Raw genomic sequence first — 20718 nt, 5'->3', positions numbered from 1 at the left:
TTATAACTTGCTATGTTTACGTGGGTGCCATCATATCTTCTGATCGTTTTTGGCTTATGGTCAGTAAGGGACTTTTGATCTATGCAATTAGTAGATTCATGCCATGCCTTTGTTTGCCATAATAAGTTCCTGTAACATGTTCTTTGATAGCTCTAAACATTGCAACTGATGTTATTTTCTGCAAAGTCTGAAACTGATATTATTTGCAATCTTGCCATGTGTGTTTGAGCATGTTCTAGTGATTTCTAGATATAGCTCAGTGTTCATGTTTTGTAATGCTTTACCTGCACTTCATGCCCATGCCTTTTGTTTTCATATTGAGGTACTGTAGCATGTTGTTTTGGTGCTTGCAATATACCTAGTTGCTATTTTGGACAGCTTGTCCTTTAAACTTGTATAGAGTGTATGTGTTGAACCGTTGCTCCGTTTTGAGTGTGCTATATATGAAATTTGCTTAGAATTGCACATAGTTTCATATTATCATGTTGCATCCATGTTTTGAGGTGTTTGCTTGATGTTTGTATGCATTTCGCATCAATGCCATGTTTAACTTGTTTTGCTCACATCTTCTAGGACGTAGCTCCAAACTAAATGAACTTTATATGTAACTTGACTAGAATCTCGTGTAGATCATCTTTGTGCATCTTAACTTGCTGTTTAACAACTTGAATATAAGGTTTATTCAGATCTGGACCAATTTCGAAATTTGCATATGAGGACTTACCGGAATTGTTATATGTTGTTCCCGGCCTCATTTAAACTCGCCTTGACGTGTTGCTCTTGCTTGCATCATCTCTTGCCATGAGTAGCTTCATGTAGTCTTGTCTTGCATCATACTCATTTGTGCATCATGTCATGTTCATGTGTGGTGTGTTTACTATGTTGTGTGCTTCTTCTCGATAGTTTCCGTTTCATTGCGATCGTGAGGATTCGTTCATCTACACTTGGTTCATCTTCGTGGCTTCATCTTCTACATGGACTCGTTCTTCTTCCTTGCGGGATTTCAGGCAAGATGACCGCTACCCTGGATCTCACTATTATCATTGCTATACTAGTTGCTTTGTTCTATCGCTATGCTGCGTTACCTATCTTTTGCTCATCAAGCCTCCCAAATTGCCATGAACCTCTAACCTTTGACACCTTTCCCAGCAAACCGTTGCTTGGCTATGTTACCGCTTTGCTCAGCCCCTCTTATAGCGTTGCTAGTTGCAGGTGAAGTTGAAGATATCTCCATGGTGGAAAGGATTTTGGTTGGGATATCACAATATCTCTTATATTATTAATGCATATGTATATTTGGTAAAGGGTGGAAGACTCGGCCTTTTACTTGGTGTTTTGTTCCACTCTTGCCGCCCTAGTTTCCATCATACCGGTGTTATGTTCCTGGATTTTGCGTTCCTTACGCGGTTGGGTGATTTATGGGACCCCCTTGACAGTTCGCTTTGAATAAAACTCCTCCAGCAAGGCCCAACCTTGGTTTTACCATTTGCCTCACCACCACCTATACCCTTCCCTTGGGTCAGCCAACCCGAGGGTCATCTTTATTTTAGCCCCCCCGGGCCAGTGCTTGTCTAAGTGTTGGTCCGAACCGAGCAGCCTGCGGGGCCACCTTGGGGCAACTTGAGGGTTAGTTTTACTCGTAGCTAGACTCATCCGGTGTTGCCCTGAGAACAAGATATGTGCACCTCCTATCGGGATTGTCGGCGCATCGGGAGGCTTTGCTGGTCTTGTTTTACCATTGTCGAAATGTCTTGTAAACCGGGATTCCGAGTCTGATCGGGTCTTCCTGGGAGAAGGTATATCCTTCATTGATCGCGAGAGCTTATCATGGGCTAAGTTGGGACACCCCTGCAGGGTATAATCTTTGGAAAGCCGTGCCTATGGTTATAGGCAGATGGGAATTTGTTAATGTCCGGTTGTAGATAACTTGACACCAGATCCGAATTAAAACGCATCAACCGCGTGTGTAGCCGTGATTGTCTCTTTTCGACGGAGTCCGGGAAGTGAACGCGGTTTCTGGGTTATGATTGACGTAAGTAGGAGTTCAGGATCACTTCTTGATCATTGCTAGCTTCATGACCGTTCCACTTACTCTCTTCTCGCTCTTATTTGTGTATGTTAGCCACCATATATGCTTAGTCGCTGCTGCAACGTCACCACTTTACCCCTTCCTTTCCCTTTAAGCTTTGCTAGTCTTGATACCCATGGTAATGGGATTGCTGAGTCCTCGTGGCTCACAGATTACTACAACAACAGTTGCAGGTACAGGTTATGCGATGATCATGACACAAGAGAGATGCTTGCTTGCGTTGAGTTCTTCTTCTGCTTCTTCGATCAGGGATAGGTTCCAGGTCGGAAGCCTGGGCTAGCAGGGTGGATGTCGTTGAGTTTCTGTTTGTGTTTCATCCATAGTCGGATGGTGCTCTTCTGTAAGATGATGTTGTATTCGTGTGGCATTGTATGCCTTATGTATGTATCCCCATCTATTATGTAATGTTGATGTAATGATATCCACCTTGCAAAAGCGTTTCAATATGCGGGTCTATCCTTGGTGGGACCTTCGAGTTCCTTTTGGATAGGGTCGCATATTGGGCGTGACAACGTCGAGCTGGTGCACCTGAAGAAAATGGTGCTGAGGAAAATGCTCCTGAAGAAAATGCGGATCAAATTCCTTGAAGACAACCCGCTCATCCTCGTATTGCAAATGAAGTGCAAATTGAGAAGATCATCGATGTCATTGAAGCACCAGGTCCTCTCACACGCTCAAAAGCTTCACATTTGTCTAACTTTTGTGGGCATTTTGCTTTTGTCTCTAGCACAAAGCCCACTAAGGTAGATGAAGCATTTCTGGAGCCCGAGTGGATTCAAGCTATGCAAGAAGAATTACATCAGTTCGAGCTCAACAATGTCTGGGAACTGGTCAAATGTCTAGATCCTCGCAAGCAAAACATTATTGGCACAAAGTGGATCTACCGCAACAAGCAAGATGAAAATGGCCTTTTGTTGAGGAATAAGGCACGGCTTGTAGCTCAAGGCTACACACAGGTTGAAGGAATTGACTTCAATCAAACTTTTGCTCCTGTTGCTAGATTTGAGGCTATTCGCATATTACTTGCTTATGCTAACCATCATGATATTATCTTGCAACAAATGAATGTGAAAAGTGCACTCCTCAATGGTAAGCTTGAGGAAGAAGTATATGTTGCTCAACCCCCAGGTTTTGAAGATCCAAAGAATCCTGACAAATTCTTCAAGCTCAACAAGGCCCTGTATGGCCTCAAGCAAGCCCCTCGGGCGTGGTATGATACCTTGAAGGAATTCCTCATGAAGAAAGGCTTCAAACCCAGTTCACTCGACCCAACTCTTTTCACTAAGTCTTATGATGATGAATTGTTTGTGTGCCAAATATATGTTGATGATATCATTTTTGGCTATACTGACCAACGATATAGTGATGAATTTGCCTATATGATGAGTGAAGAATATAAAATGTCTATGATGGGAGAATTTAAATTCTTTTAGGTCTTCAAATTTGTCAACAGCACAATGGGATATTCATATCTCAAGAGAAGTACCTCAAGGACGTATCCAGGAAATTCGGCATGCAAGATTGCAAAGGGGTCAAAATTCCAATGCCCACAAATGGCCATCTGTGCACTGATGAAAATGGTCAAGACTTCGATCAAAAGGTATACCGCTCCATGATTGGCTCTTTATTGTACCTATGTGCATCTAGGCCAGATATTATGCTTAGTGTTTGCATGTGGGCCTGATTTCAAGCTACGCCGAAGGAATCACACCATAAGGCTCTGAAGCATATTCTTCGATACTTAGCTCACACACCAACACTTGGATGAGAAGAGATTTAGCAAGTTGCGGTGTGAGATAAATATCCTAGAATCTTCGTATGTTCTCTGAAATGGACACACATCCTAACACTTATGCTGACTTGATGACTTAGATGCGCAACACACGAAGTAACGTTTTTCTTCAATCAACGAAGACCAACCCTCTAAGTGTGAAGAAACTAATGAAGAAATTGATTCTCAGAGCCCTACGACAATTGTACGGGGTGTCTGAAATCAGCTTTCTTACACGGTGGGTTACGCCACCACCCAAAGTTGGAAATCTTCAATTTTAGTTTTTCTTCGTTTTTGAAATTCCTCAGTTTTTTTGAAATTCTTCAACTTTGGATTGTCTTCACTCTTTCCGATGTTGTTCTTCATTGGAACATCTATATATGAGTTTTTATGTCCTCCACAGCATTCACTTATTGCTAATTCTTCAAGTTGATTTCATCTGCTAAGTGAATGTGATCGGACCCTTCACCCTCTATGCTAAACTCAACCCAGTCTTCATGTGCATTCTAATTGAAACTCATTCAAAATCTTCATGTGCGTTCTAATTGAAACTCGTTCAAAATCTTCACTGTGTCCTTGACAGCTGAAGAAATGGCGAACGGAACTTTTAAACTTATCTTATATAAATTTTCGGCTTCGCCACTCAAACCGTTCCACTTCTCATGACAATACTTATCTATTCACCCACGGTCCTACACAATCGCCACCTCTCAGTATATGGGTGACATATGTCACGCGAATGAGAAGGGCTAGGGGCACGTTCGTCTGATTTCCTCGGTCGTACAGTTTTTCACTCCCTCTATAAATACCCCTTCCTCTTCCTCATTTCACTTTCACCTCGCTCACTCTCACTCCCGCTCGAGCTTCCCGAAACCCTAGCGCCGCCGCTACTTCATCGTTGCTGGTGAGGAAGAGCTTCACTGCCTCGACCTCGTCGTCGTCGTACTCGCTCCGGTTGCAGATTTCTTCACTCCGCCGCCTCCGTAGCCGTCTTCCTCTGCCGAGTTAGGGCGTGGAAGATCTGACTTGACGAACTTCACATCTACACTTCCCAGTTCATCGAGTTCTTCACTTCGGGTAATTAAAAGTTACTTTTACTGCCCTCTTTGATTTTCATGTTTTCTTGAAAATCTTCAAAGGTGTTTATTCTTCAAATCTTCACACACATGAACACCTCACATTTCATCCGCTCTTGATTCGTTTCTCTAAGCAATGATTTTCTTCAAGATTCCTCAATTGTGTGGATTTTCAATCTATACAACTCTGGAACCTAAGACAAAGAATGCTTAGTGAAATTCTTCAAGACTCATCTGGTCAAATTCCTCAAACCTATTCATTTTTGAAAAACCTTCTGAGAATGCATATGACCTCTCCAAATTCCTCGCAACTATAATCTATTCACAGGTACAAATGTCCGGTGCTGAATCACTAGGTTCTCATCAACTTAACTCATTTGCAACGTTCCTCGAAGAAAAGGTGCACACCTCTTCAGAAACTTCAGTTGTTCATATTCCTCAGCTGAAGAAAATGGTTGATAAGAAGCCACAGAAGGGAGGAAAGTGCCCTGAGGTCAATACTGCATTTGAAATTCCTTAGGACATTTATGCTTGATACTGCACTCCTGATGAGGCCAAGTTTGGCAAGGAGGAGAAGAATCAGCGCAAGGTGCGCATACAACGGATAGAGAGGAGATGGACACGAGAATGGAGGGAGTACAGGTATGTTACTCCCAAGTGTATGAAGAAATTCACGCTCAACCCTCCATGCTCAAGACCTCCATTGGCACCAGGCCAAGTGGCAGATCCCACCAGCCTCGAGCACGGTGAGGACTATGCTGATGAATGGGCAAAGCGCCAGGGCAAACTGGCCAAGCAAGCAAAGGAAGCAGTGAAGAAATTCAACACAGACTCTGCTGCTGGTGCTGCCTCTGCTGAGGCCTCTGCTAGTCAGCCAAAGAAGGCAATGCATAAGAAGCCTGCGCATAAGTCAAGTGCTTCTCCTTCAATGCCCTCACGGCCAAGCTCCTCTGCAATGCCCTCAAGGCCAGATTCTTCAAGGCCCTCAGAGCAATTTCCTCATACTGCTCCTTTAAAGTCCTCAGCTCCTCCATCAAAGTCTTCAGCTGCTCCGACCAAATCCTCGGCACCTTTGCATCTCGCCACGTGCCAAAGGACCCAAGGCATCTCAATTGCCTCAGGAGCATCTGCAAGTTCCTCAGCTGCACCAAATTCCTCAGCTGGCCCCTCTCCGCTAAAGAAAAAGGCCACTGCTGGACGAGGCCTTCGACCAAGTCCTCACAAGAAGCAGGTCGCCTTCCAAGTGCCTTCTGATGATGATGAGGCTGATGATGAAGAACTTGCTGAAATCATCAGAGACGTGCAAGCCAGGGCCGCTAGAGCCAAAGGCAGCAATGTGCCACTAATATTGGATCCAAAGTTGATCCTCGATTTCACTGAGCTATGGCACAAGGACCCCAACACGCCTTTGCCGGAGATGAACCTCACTCCTAGTTAGAGTCATTTTTTGACTACCATCATTGAGGAAGAAAAGTGGAAATTTGAACAAGGCATAAGTTTGAAGAAAGCGCAGTACAAGAAATAACGCTACCTCAAGGACAATGTCCTCACTCTCACCCCTGATCAGCTCATTGCCTTGCCAGCTGAAATCAAGCAATTGAGTGATGAATCCGATCGCTACTATGTTGATTGGAAGGGCGCCAAGGTGTGGTTCGTCAATCTGACGAAGAAAATCACTTCAAGTGATGCTCCTCCTGTGCACATTGAAGTTACTCAGGCTGAAGCATCTGCTCAACCTATTGAAGAACATGCCCGCACCGCTGATGACAATCAGGCTGCTGAAGAAACTGAGTGTACCAGGGCTGATGACTCCATTCCAGCCACTGAAGATATTGCCAGGGCATCCACTAGTGGTGCGCCTGAAGAAAGTGAACAAGTCAGGGAAACTGCGTCAGTTGCGCCTGAGGAAAATGAACCAAAGTCCTCTGCACCTCCTGCGCCTACACCAACTCTGATCCTTCCATCTGCTTCAGATGCGAAGAAGACCAAGGCTGTCGAGCGTGCAGCTGTGAAGAACAGGAAGGCATCAACTTCATCAAATTCTTCAGCTCCGAAGAAGATGAAGCCACTGACTAGCTCAATTGACAACCCAATTGATGTCGTTCAAGTCTCCTTCATGCCATCAAAGGACCTTGTTCCTTTTGGTGAAGATTATGTGATTCCCAATGAATCTGCTGAAGAAACTCCTTCTGCTACTTCGACAAAGCAGTTGGACGAAGAAATTGAAGTGGATGAAATCCCTTCAACCCCAGTCATTTCCTCACCTATGCCTCATTTCACTGCTGAAGAGGCAGGTGTTGAAGAAATGGAAGATGAGGATGTGGACATTGGCTGTACCACTCGTGTGCTCAATGATGAGTTTTGGGACAGTCAGCACCCCAACTCCGCAATGTTCACTCCAGTCCAAGCAATTCCTCAGTCCCCTTCTGCTACTGAAGTGCAAATGGGATCTAAAGAACCTCATGCAACCCCAAGTGTTCATGAAGAAATTCCATCCACTAGTGCTGAAGAAAATGTCAATGAGGAAATGAAGAACCAGGCTGAAGCTGCAGAAGAGCCTGAAATTCCTTAGCCTAAGGAACCTGAGATTGCGATTCCTGATGTGGTGATGCAATTGACTGACACTCCTCAGCCCAAGCCAAAGGATACCTTCTCAAAGAAGAAAAAATTCAATGCTGATGATTTCTTCGGCGAGCATGTGTTCTTCACTGAATTCATCCCCTATGACAATGCTCATCTTAGAAGGAAGCATTTCTGGACTACCAGCCAGGCCAACTTCTATTCCTCACTGCTTTTCACCAAGGACCAAATTCCTCATGAAGGAATTGCTCTATGTGCCAAGAACCATCTACCGCATTCTGACGAAGACCATGAGTTCTATCAAAGGCCATGACTCATCCAATGAAAAATTATCGGGATGATGAAGAATATGCTTTTCAACATAATGCTTGGCATCCCCATAAACTATCATGATTTCTTCATGAGGACTCTAGAGAATGTTGCACTTTCACCATTTGAGCTGAAGCCTTACGCACCGTGGATCATGAGATTCCTCAGAACAAGGTCTTCACTGAACTACAAGGCTGATTTTGAGAATCACCTCAGCTACTTGCCCCCTATTGAAGTCCTCAAGCAGGCAATTTCCTCATCTGATGAGAACGGCAAGTCACCAGCCGTTATCAATGAAGGCAGCCGTCCATTAGATGGTCAGTTCCGCAAAGCTGCAGCTTACTCCACAAATGATGACTCTGCCACTCATGATTCTGCTACCAAGTCATGTCCTCAAGCTACTGCTCCTCGTGTGATGACTGACCGTGAGCTACTTATAAGTCTTCACCAGAAGGTGGATCGAAACCACAAGTGGGTTAAGCGTCAGTTTGTCTCTATTCTTCACAACATGACTTCTACACATAATGAAGTGAAGAAAAACCATTACTACCTCCATGAAGTGTTTGATCGCACCTGGGCTATTCTATCACATCTATATGGTGAAGAAGATTTGAAGCAAATGGGCTTAAAAGAAGACTTCGACTGGTCTGCTCCTCCATCGAAGAAATACAAGAAGGTCAAGATTCCTTCCTTGGTGGCCAGCTCATATTCTTCATCACGCGCCACGGATGAGTATGAAGACTTGGACAACACTGCAGCAGGCCCTACAACGACTCAAGACCCTGACAACACTGGTGCTCCTCCATCATCATGATATTCTTCAGGGGCGTTAGTCCTCAGTTTCAACCCTTTTGGTCATTCGATGACAAAGGGGGAGAAATTTGAGTTAGTCTTCAAGCGGGTCTATCCTATATGGGCGTTTTTTTGCTAAGTTACAACTCTCGTTCTTCTGATGACTTTGCTGGATCGAGTTGTAATCTTAAACTCTATGGTGGCCTGATACTTTTGTTGTGTTCTTCTGCATGCTTATTCCTCATTAATGTCAATGCACGCATGCTGAATTACATCAGTCACCATATTTCATCATGCATTTCAAATTCTTCATATTATATATCAAATGCATGTATGAATTACAAGATATAGGGGGAAATCTCCATGATTATACTCTTCAAGTGTGCATTGCTTCAAAAGAAAATTCCTCACTATACACATCTTTAGGGGGAGTTCTTCTATATCTTGCAATCAAATTCCTCAATATCAGTATTTACTCTTCATATGTTTATCCCCGTTGAAAACTTAACCTATATTGTCATCAATCACCAAAAAGGGGGAGATTGTAAGTGCATCTAGTGCCCCTTAGTGATTTTGGTGTATTGAAGACTTATAGGTTAAGCGATTGATGCGTTTGTGAGTGTACACAGGTCTATAAGTCTATGAGGAGTTTGATATTTACAGAAAAAGTCAACCCCTAAAAATGAAGTTCTTCAACTGAAGACTTTGGATTGCTGAAGACTTTTTGAAGACTTTGAAAGTGAAGAAATTGGTGTGACCTTGAAGACTTGGTATTCATTCGAGGAACATGAAGCGCGAAGACTTTTTTTCGTAGTTTCATTTTTCTCTTTCTTGAGTCATAGGAAACACTGTACTGTTAAAGGGGGTCAAGGAAATACTAAGGAAAAATTTCCATGTGATGCTCAACTCAAAATCCTACACCTACCAATCCCTTCGAGTGAAGCCATTGGAAATCTCATACAGTTCAGTCATATTCTTCATTGATAGAGATGAAGTTCTTCTGGTCTCTGAGGAATTTGTTATGACTGAGGAGTTAGGAATTCGCTAGTGCAAATTGCCTACACAGTGGGGAACATGATGGCTCTGAGGAATTTGAGAGTTAAATAATTCCGACCGTTGCTGTGCTATGCGCCAGCTGTCCCAAAATATCTACCCACCTAACGATCATATGAGGCAAGGGCATTTATGTCTTATCATGTCGGGCTGCTCCCTAGGCTATAAATAGCCGCCCCCTTCAACCACTAACTGGTTGGCTGCTCCGAGAGAAACTGACACTTGTCAATTGAGAGCATCCCATCCTTTGAGGACTTTGAGCAAAAATCATCAAGTGAGGAAAACCCAAACCAAACACCTACAAACCGAAAGTGATTGAGCATCACTAAAGAGATTGATCCTGCGTGGATCCGACGCTTGTTTCCTTTGAAGACTGTTCTTCTTCCAGACGGTTAGGCGTCAAGGTCTAGAGCATCCAAGAGGAATTGTGGATCGTCGACTGACCGAGTTTGTGAAGGTTCGGAAGTCACCTGAAGACTTACCACGAGTGATTTGGCGATGTCTGTGTGACCTTAGCGCAAGGATAATACGGTGAAGACTGTGTGTCTGGGACTGGATGTCCTCGAGTTTAAATACTCAGCCACTCCAACCAGATGTACAACTGAGACAACAGTTGGAACTGGTCTACCAAATCATTGTCTTCACCGAGTTTACTGGTTATATTTCATCAACTCTTTCATTTCCTCATGTCTATTGTTGTGTGCATGTTCATATGTGTTTGAAGACTTTGACTGAAGACTTTCTTAATTTCCTCAGTTCAATTTCTTCAGTCTGTCCGTCTTCTTTCTTGTGTTATCCTGTGTTTACGCTTTCTGTACTTTGTGCTTGTCTTCATTTCATTATGATGACTATGCTTGTGTTTTGTTATGTTTACTTCTGAGTACTTATTCCGCTGTTGGTAGTTCTTCACTTAGGAATTTCCTCACCAGCAAATTCCTCAATGAAGAATTCATAAAAATCGCCTTTTCACCCCCCTCTAGTCGATATAACGCACTTTCAAGCTCCATGAGGCTGGATACGACGGACGCATGTTGAGGATGGTCGGATCCGGTCGAGCTGGACCCATCCCAGCCGGATCCAGCGACGACTCGTCGTGGTGCAGAGTGAGGGAGATCCTCGGGTGGCGGCGACAGATCCTCCTAGCAGCAGGGGAGAGAGCGACTGTGATAGAGAGGGAGAGGAGAAGCGGACGGCGGCAGCGCGGCCCGAGGCGGCGGAGGAGGTCACCGCCGATAGGCTGAGCGGCCACAGGGCCAGGTGCTCGTGATGGGGTGGTGGTCGTGGGATGCAGCGGCGTCGGGTGGAGCTCTTGCGGCCGCGGGCGGCAGTGCGGGCTCGTCCGGGCCCACATAGTCTCGGGCGGGCCCTGATCTGGGCATGGAGGGCCAACGCAAGGTGGGGGACGGCAGGGCAATGTCGCGGCACGGGGTTGGACGGGGTGGCGGCTGGCGGCGGCGCGCCCAATGGCGACGCACAAAGTGTCACGGTGGAGGTGGCCGGTGGCGGATTGGAGGAGGGAGGCGGCTGGAGGTTAGGGGGGACTAGGGTTAGGCTAGGGACGCCCAAAATGGCAAGGAAAGGGGGTTTTAGTCCGTTTTCGGACAATTCGATCGCAATCGGACGGCTCCGTAGTGGAGAGGGACTAAGTGAGTGCCTAGTAGGTTGTGTACATGGGCTAGGCCTTAAGGAGAGAAGAAATAGCAGCCCGGCACGGGTTTCCGGAGACCGAAAATGTTCAATGTCTGACAGACGAAAAGCCGCTATATGTTTAATGGTTGGGCTATCAAACCGACTCCGAATGCGACGAAACTTGGCAGGTGGTCTACCTACACTATAATAAGACCGCGCGCCAGCTTTCACCCCATTCCGAGAACATTTTTATGCCACTTATAAAATAATATTTAGGAGGTGACGCGGGCACGTGCGGGTGTGTTTGGACTCCGAACGGACAACGGAGAGAACTGGGAGGACCCGGACAGACGCAAGTTTTGAAAAACATGCAGATGAAATGTAGATGATGACATGGAAAAGTGTAACATGCAAGCGAATGACATGGCAATGACTGAGAATAATTGGAAGACATCTGGCGCATCGGTCTCGGGGCGTTACATTATAGTAGAGTAGATAAAAGGGGAAAACCCTAAGCATCAAGAGTAAAATCAGGAAAGTGGAACTAGCTGGACCAGTGGGTGGAGCACATGCTTTTCGAAACAAATATAAGAACATTAGGTGACCAATTAAACGTTCTCTGTTTTAGTGATATGAGCTTCATATCAGATTCGTATTTCAACACGTAAGCTTTGGTATGAGGTCTTGAGGAGCAGTGCTAGCACGACACAAAGCACCTACGATGATGGTAGTGAATATAAAGGGGGGGAACCATAAGCTTTACGAGTATAGTGACCGTGCCATGGCGGATCTGAAGGTGCAAACCGGACAAAGCTACTTCCCAACTAATGTTTGCTTTCAACTAGCCAGTACGATTTGGTACGGACAAGAAAAGTACAGTAAACAATTTACGATCTATTTTCTGGGTGAGATCAATAACCGAAGAACATATGGAAGAGTACCACCTCTCTTGTGACGCCCTGTAGGCCTCTGGTGATATGTTGAGGGTGCTATGGGTGCGATGGCTGTCAGCGGCAGGGAAGAAGACTATAGACGGCAGACGGCCGGGTCGGGGGATAAATTCAGTTGTCGTGGACGAGGCTGTCGTAGGAGCGGCAATGGAAAGGTGGACGAGACACATCCATCTCTTGCAGTGGGACGCGATGAAAGGATCCTGGTCTGGCGCCGTGGATGAGACACGTCCATCTCTTGAACTGGACGACGGGGTAGATGTAGTGGCTCCGGCATGGTGGAGGATGGGGTGGCGGACGGAGGAGGCTGGCCACAGTGGGGAGGTTGTCGTGGCGCCGATGGTGTATGAATGGGGAAACGGAGGTGGAGGGGGGATCTCAAACTTTGCGACGTGCTTGTCTGAAATGTGGGGAAGTTACGAACTTATCCCTTGTTTAAAATTTCTGACATCACGTCGGTTGGGGATAGGACGGTAATCTCACATCTCCCAAATATTGGTCAGTAATGATTTCGGGCGAGGAGAGGGTGTTTTGCCGCCCACGGTTGGCGCCCACGGTGTATGAACGGGGCTGACAGGTAGGGCGATTGTGTCACGTCTGAGGGAAGTTACACATCTGCCCCTATTTAAAATATTAGCCTACATCAATTTCGTACGAGGAGAGTTTGTTTTGCCGCCCACCATGTATGAATGGGGAAATGGAGGGAGGGACATATGTCTTTCGAACGAGCTTGAATCAAATGTGTTTTGCCGCCCACCTTTGGCACCCACCGTGTCTGAATGGGCTCAAAGGCCGTCACGTCACGTTTGAATGAAGTTACTAGTCTACCCCTATCCACAGCAGTGTAAATCCGGTCGATAAGGATGTCAAGTGTCAGGGGTAGATAGTAATTTCCATCTCGCAAACACTTGCTTCGGGCAGCCCACAAATTATAGTGGGTGTTTAGCCGCTTTGTTCAAAACTTGGGAGAATTAGCATTCACATTTGCCCTGGGCCCTGGCAAATAAATTCAAATCCAATTTGTATTTGATTATGAATATCCATAGATAATTCTATGTTTTGTTATTTATTTCTTCAAAACCACAACAAAGATTTATTCCACCTTTATATATGATTATGATTTGGAAATGCCGTGATCTTCGAATTCAGTAGGTTGGATACACTTGGAGTCAAACAGTTATTTCATCCAAAACAATATGCTCACATGAAAAACAGTTCACCTTATGTCAATCAAACAAGTAATGAGGATTACCTCGCCTAAAAAATTGGATCATTACAACACATGGACAACATAGGGGGTCTTACAACATAATCCATTCAGAGACATGACACAACATGAAAGTACAATAATCTGAAGACAATTTCAACTGGTATCTAAAGAAGAACCGGGATTACCCCGGGCTTCAGATAGCAGAAACAACAGGACCTCCTCCGTCTTCAAATGCAACATTCTTACTTCCTCCAATTCTTAGGTTACTTGCGTAATGCGTGCTGCTAATTGCATAATTTCCAGCCTCAAGATCAAGATTACCTCATTCATGGCAGCCACACCATCTCTTTCTGCCTCTAGTAGAGCCTCAAGAACTATAATATCTATGCTTAGACTGTTCTCCAGCGGTGTTGCCTCTGAACTGCTACCATCTGGTAACATGGATGGCGCACTGCTTCCACAAATAGATTCTGGGGTTGTACATTGTGTCCTAGTGTGAACGGCATCCTAAAAGGTTTCCGCTGGACATAAGTAAGAGATAGTTATCGCATGATCCATGCAGTAAGCTTACATGGTAAATGACATACGAATTATTGCCGAGCATGGCAAGCTACATTTAAATGGTTCGAAGCAGCATCAGCCGAAAAGAAATTAAAATGGTAAGATGAAACTAGGGATGCAAGTGGCAAATAAACGACATCCGTCAGTCCCATCAAGTTAGTTTTTGCTAGCTCCCTAGTTCATTTTCCTCAAAATACAAAAACTCTTTTGAACTATCATACCACTAGGGGACTTCAATCGGGATTAAACGGGACCCAGTTGACATCCCTAGTTGAAAGGAGTGTACCACCGCTATATTTAAGTTGCCAAGGCATCTAAGCAGTTGAAATAATCTGAGAAAGCACTTAACAGTGTGGCCTCATATAAACTACGAAGATAGTCTTGTATGAAGTTCAAAGGAAAAGTTAAGGACTCAAATGAACTAGGCATGCATTTCTTTACGATAGTATAGGAGGCACTGCTGACATATTGGCCAACTCAGGTATGGTGTAACAAGTAACAAACAAGCATTCGAATCAAGCAATACATCAAAGCAGACAACTGAACTATTTGCAATTCTGTAGGATTATAGGCTGAGGGCAGAAGCCAAGAAAGCAGCCCACTCGCATTACATTTCACATGTACTAAAACACACTTGCTTAGCATATGTTGGTGTGAAGCCTCATTGTTGTTGCAATGTTCTTTTAAGATATCGTCAGCATCCCATGGTTGCAAATCTAGTTGTTGTAGTTTATTTTGCACCCTCTATTTAGGTAAAATTAATATTAATCGCATCCACTGGTTTGAATTGATCATCAATGGTTCATCTAAACTAATGAAAGAAGGGTGTGTGCATACACGAAAATATATCTGCTTCCCTCTATTTTTATGCTTGTTCGAGGTGCCAGCCCCAAAAGAACAAATATTTTGCTTGATGGGGTTGGCAGCTCCATAATTAATAGAAGCATGAAATTAGTCATGCAACTTGGGAAGATCCAGAACACAAAAAAAGTAATGAACACAGGCTTGGAGCATGTGATGTAATAGCTAGCATGAGAAAATGTAGTGTAAAACGAACAAAAAGCAGCGGAACCACATGCTAGTTTGCTGATGTGTACTTAAGCATAGAGAACATGAAGCAGTCTGTGGTAAGTGAACCGTTGCACGATAAAGAAGAGAAAAACCGAAGGAGTACAAATCGAAATAACCTGATGCGGCTACAGCGTCGGTAAACCATGGCCGGTGGAGTTGACTATGGCGTCCGTGGAGCGGGTCTGATGCAGTGGACGAAGGCTTTGGCGAGAGTGGTGTAAAGTGCTTCCGGTGAGGCGGATCTATTGCGGTGGACGAGGGCTTGTATGAAGGGCCATCGATGGGGCGGATGAGGGAGTCAGTGAAGGGCCTACACTATGGTGGACGAGGGCACCGGTTAAGCAGATCCGGTGCGGTGGACCATGATGGCGGTCAAGGAGATCTTGAGCGGTGGACAAGCCAGTCGCTGAAGCGGCTCTGGTGAAATAGTGAGTTGGCAGTTGGGGGTTCCAAGGTGCAGAAGGTAGATCCGGCGTGGTGGGAGGTCCACCGCTGCGGTGGAGGACTAGATTCGGCTTCTTGCAGTGGTTGAGAAGGTCGGGGAGTGGAAGGCAAGGGGCACCGGGGAAGAATGATGGGGGCAAAGAGGGGAAAACAATGGAGTTACCAAAGCAGTCCTTTCTCGTTCATGTGGTAGGGGTAAAATAGGAATATCACAGGCCTAAACTTTCGGGCGCGAGATATTTCGATGTGAGCCGGAAGTTTGAAAGCTTTTGGCACCTGAAATTATAAGTGTTCTGCTCTTGTACGACCGACTATGATATCATGGCTGAGAATTTGTTTGTTTTGCACGCAAAAAAAAGTGAAAGTTTTGAAAATCAAGGTCTCCAACTCCAAGCTTAGATTGTCCATCCAATTCAAATATGGATCATTGAGCTAGTACAAGCAAATACCATCATACGGTCCAATTCAAATGAAATTCCAAATGTGTTATCCTAAATACGATGACGAAAGCAAAAAATGTGTATCTGTATGAATAAAGTGGAGGATTATGAAGTTTGAACATGCCCGTATGTGTATATCTCTAGGTTTGATATATGAATTAGAAATCACAAAATCCCAGCTTAAAAAATGTACCTTCGTTTAAATGAATTACAAAAGCTAATGATGGAGTCGAATTCCAGAATTCCAATATTAGGTTTGTAATTCTGGTACATCAAGGTATATCACGCATGTTCAAAAGTATCGTTATCTCATAGTCCAAACTATGAAACAAATTTATCAACCATGAGTGCACACACTATTGACCATATATATCTCAATTACGCTAAAGTATCTCAAATATAGACACCTCACTCTTTATCTAAAGCCAACCCCCCCCCCCATCGCCCAGCCACACATACAAGTCGTTCTCTCCCCAGACACGAACACACGAGCATATTAACACCCCTCTCTCTTCTAAAGTCTGGACCCCAATATAGGTCTCTATCACTTTGTCTCTCGGGCATGCACACGTCTCGTCCCCCACTCTCTAGGTCTCTCGGCATCTCTCTTTCCCAAGCACACGCACCATGTAGAGTGTGTCTTTCTCATACACACAAGACGTCGCCCCCAAACGTCGATCTCCCTAGTTATGTGGTTCTCGCACACTCACCTCATACACCAACCCCACTACAAACAAGCACACTTTGTCTCCTTGTGCACCACTCTCCTCTTTCTACCTCTCCCACATGCGGACCCGCCCCAGCTCCTTCCCTGCATACATATATGTTGTGACTCTTTCCATAGCTTCATAATGTATCATCGTTCTCAATCTCGCAAGTTGTTCTCTACACCATCTATTCTAGATCTCTCATGAAGTCCCTATCACACACACGATGACTCGCTTCCCTCGCGTCTCCGTACATCGGCCAATTTCAAACAACATCAACATTGTCTCCCTATCTATATGCCATTTATGGAGACAAACGACCCCTCTCTTCCTCTCTCTCTCTCTCCCTCTCTCTCTCTCTCTATGTTGCTACCTCTCTCTCTCACATGCTCTCACACCCCTCTCCCACACACACACTCGATGTCTCTTCCAGATAGTCTGCTCCCCGCCCGCACCCATGCTATCCTGCTACTACACATGTCACACCATTCCCCCTTCCCCTTTACTAGGTTTGCATCATTAGTGGTCTCTCTACTCCACATACACACACTCCCTCTCACACACAAATGCGCGCACAAACACACACAAACACCCACAAACACCCATTTATCTGGATCCTCACCTCTCCACATGTCCGCATGTGTATCTCACACACTCACTCTCTGATTATGTCTATGTTTCTCCATGTTACACAACACAAAGCCCCATGTACATGTCTCTCTCTATCCTCCACATACATAGACACAAAGAATCTCTTATCATTGCCTCAGTCTCTAGATATATCACACACGCACACTGTCTCTCTCTCTCGCAAACACGCTCAAAAAGGGTTTCCTCGTGAATAACTTACCGTCTATTCATCAACAGTCGTGGCAGTATGGCGTACACGAGACATGAAAAAGAATATATCTACACGTGCGTAGACCACCTAGTAGGACTACTAGGACTAGAGCAAGCCGAAAGTGCGCCGCCCTCACCCCCTCCTTATCGGCGATGGGAAAACCTTTGTTTTACACAGTCGAGAAGTCATTGTGCTAAGGCCCCACATGCTGAGGTGTTGAATAGAATGTAGATCCTAGTTTACGGAAACAAGTATCGATAATACGTTTGTATCTCCATACTTATATTTCTTCTCTTATAAAAAACCGAGTTCGTGATGATGGTATGCGAGCCATCTTGCAATATAGACCATCCAATCTATATCTAAAGGATGGAAATTAAACTAAAAGATACCCGCACCTCTCTCCACATTTGTAGACAAGGCCTTCCCTTGTTCATCCTTATCTCCAACAACCTCATTGTTGATCAATTAAAAAAGGAAGCCTCTGGAACAAACTAGCCTGGTGGCCGCTGCCGGCGTCATCCATCCCCATGCCTCCGCTCAGTCTGACTACCAATCACCACCACGCCTGAGGGAGTCCTGGACTAGGGGGTGTCCGGATAGCCGAACTATCACAGTCGGCCGGACTCCAAGACTATGAAGATACAAGATTGAAGACTTCGTCCCGTGTCCGGATGGGACGTTCCTTGGCGTGGAAGGCAAGCTTGGCGATGCGGATATGTAGATCTCCTACCATTGTAACCGACTCTGTGTAACCCTAGCCCTCTTCGGTGTCTATATAAACCGGAGGGTTTTAGTCCATAGGACACATAACAATCATACCATAGGCTAGCTTCTAGGGTTTAGCCTCCTTGATCTCGTGGTAGATCTACTCTTGTACTACCCATATCATCAATATCAATCAAGAAGGAGTAGGGTTTTACCTCCATCGAGAGGGCCCGAACCTGGGTAAAAACATCATGTCCCTTGTCTCCTGTTACCATCCGCCTAGACGCACAGTTCGGGGCCCCCTACCTGAGATCCGCCAGTTTTGACACCGACAACGCCCCACTCCTCTTCACCTTATCTCCTATTTCTCGAGATATCATTAGTTTTTACAGATGGGATTACTCCCGCATGGATCAATCACAACAAGTGTTTTTAAAAAATGCATCCTGATGTTCCGTGCAATGCATGGACATCTTGCTAGTACTCCTACAGAAGACTAAGTTGGTGATGATGGTGTGCCTGCCATCCGTCATTTCTGACCATTAGATCTACATCTAACGACTGTGAGCTAAGTTGTTGCCTTTTCTTACCAACATCCCACTTCTCTACCAATTTGCAGAAAAACCCATAATTAGTATCTTAAAACCAACCACATCCCTCCCTCACTTCACCAAAACAGCCCAAGGAATATATTCTGATTCAAACATAATATATCTCTAGTGATATATGTATATCAAAATTAGAGTGTTTTGTATCAAGTTTGTGAATAAGTATTCTAGTTATGATCCATTGCAACACACATGAACATTGCTAGTGTTTCCAACCATGCAAAAAAAATTCCAAGTATTTCAATAGTTTCGAGTTTTCCATCAAGATATTAGTCACTCATGGTTGATATTTACTTTCAATCACGTACACGTATGCACTATGTAACTAGCCGTGCTTATTGGCTTCCAAAGCTTAACTTCCACTCCTACTTACAATACGTAGAGTATTTAACAAAAACTATCACTTTCAACCAGCCATAGGAAGAAACTATTATACAAAAAATAGCAAAAACATACCCAAAATTTCTTAATCCACGCCAAAAACTACTACCTAGTGCCGATTAGGCTCGTTTAAACCTGTTTATGACAGGGTTGTCCCACACGTCCGTGCGGATGAGGTAGCTTAAACCAACAAATTTTGTTTGACCGTTGACATGAGGGACCCACATCTAACCTTCTATCCTATTATTCCCCCTCAAATCATTATTTTTCCTGAACATTACTTCAAACAGTATTGATGCGTGTTCATCGGTGGCGCCGGTGTTGAGCGAGTTGCCCGCCTCTCCGCTGGACGGGCCGGATGCCGTGCTAGCCTCTGCACGGGTTGGGAGGCTAGCCCGAGCGTGACTCACGAGCAAGCAAGCTGCCGCGCTGTCCTTCGCTCGAGCCAGATGGCTGGCCATAGCGCGGCACGGGCGAGCAAGCCACCATGCCGCCGTGCCAATCTAGCTAGCAAACCTTGTAGACAAGCAGCTGGAGGGACCTATATTGGCTAGCTAGCGGCCACGAGCGCCGGACGGAGCTGGCATCCGGGCTGCCGCAAGATGGGATCCACACCGCCGGCTGTTTTGACCTCGCCTTCTGCCGGCGGTTGTAGCTGCGTCCCATGGCCGAGGATGACTAGGTGGACGGGCCGGAGGTAGGAGGTCACTCGGGGATTTTTGTGCAGACTTACATGTAGGTCCCACAAGTCATAACACCTAACTTACCGGTCGAATAGAAGGCGTTGACTTAAGGGGCGACATGGGCTGAAACGTGCCTATAACGGCACTTTGTAGAGTAGTCGTTTCTTGGTAGGGCTGGTTGGTAAGGGCATGTACAATGGTTGATAAGCTAGTCTTATCTGAAGTCTGCCACATATGCAAGTGGTAGTAGTTTCTTGCCATTATTAGTGGTTTCTTGTAAGGAACAACGTACTACTAGCGACAAAAGGCAATTCTAGGTTGCGTTGTACTCCATCAAGTACTACTAGTGGTCGCGGGAGTGTATACCTTGTTCTGTTGGGTGGATCCTGGCCGAACGCATGGTGGCCTTTTTTTAAATAGTCACTATGTTGCGAGCCAATATTGTACACAGGTAGTTTGGGTTTTGATGTCGAACGGACGTGTGGCACCACAATCTGGGTGCACTGGATAGCCTAGCCAAATGAATGTGTTTTCGTTCCCATCGTCTCGTGGCTCGCGTGCTCGCCCTAGCCGCACCTTGTTGTAGATTCCCCATCAGCTAGTAGCATATTTCAACTAGCGCCTCCCAATTAAGCCCGAGGACCCGGAAAAGCCTGGCACGACATTCGGAGCTATGCAATATGGCTCTGTACGTAAAGTGCTACTAGTACTCTACTACTCTGTAGCTTGTGGCGTTGCACGCATGGACTTCACTCCATTATCGGCTCTATAAAAGAAATTCCTCTTGACGTGATTTTTTTAGAAACGAGGGCAAA

This window comes from Triticum dicoccoides, chromosome 6B (genome assembly GCF_002162155.2).
Source record: "Triticum dicoccoides isolate Atlit2015 ecotype Zavitan chromosome 6B, WEW_v2.0, whole genome shotgun sequence".
In the NCBI taxonomy this organism is placed as follows: domain Eukaryota; kingdom Viridiplantae; phylum Streptophyta; class Magnoliopsida; order Poales; family Poaceae; genus Triticum; species Triticum dicoccoides.
Note: the sequence above shows the minus strand (reverse complement) of the source record.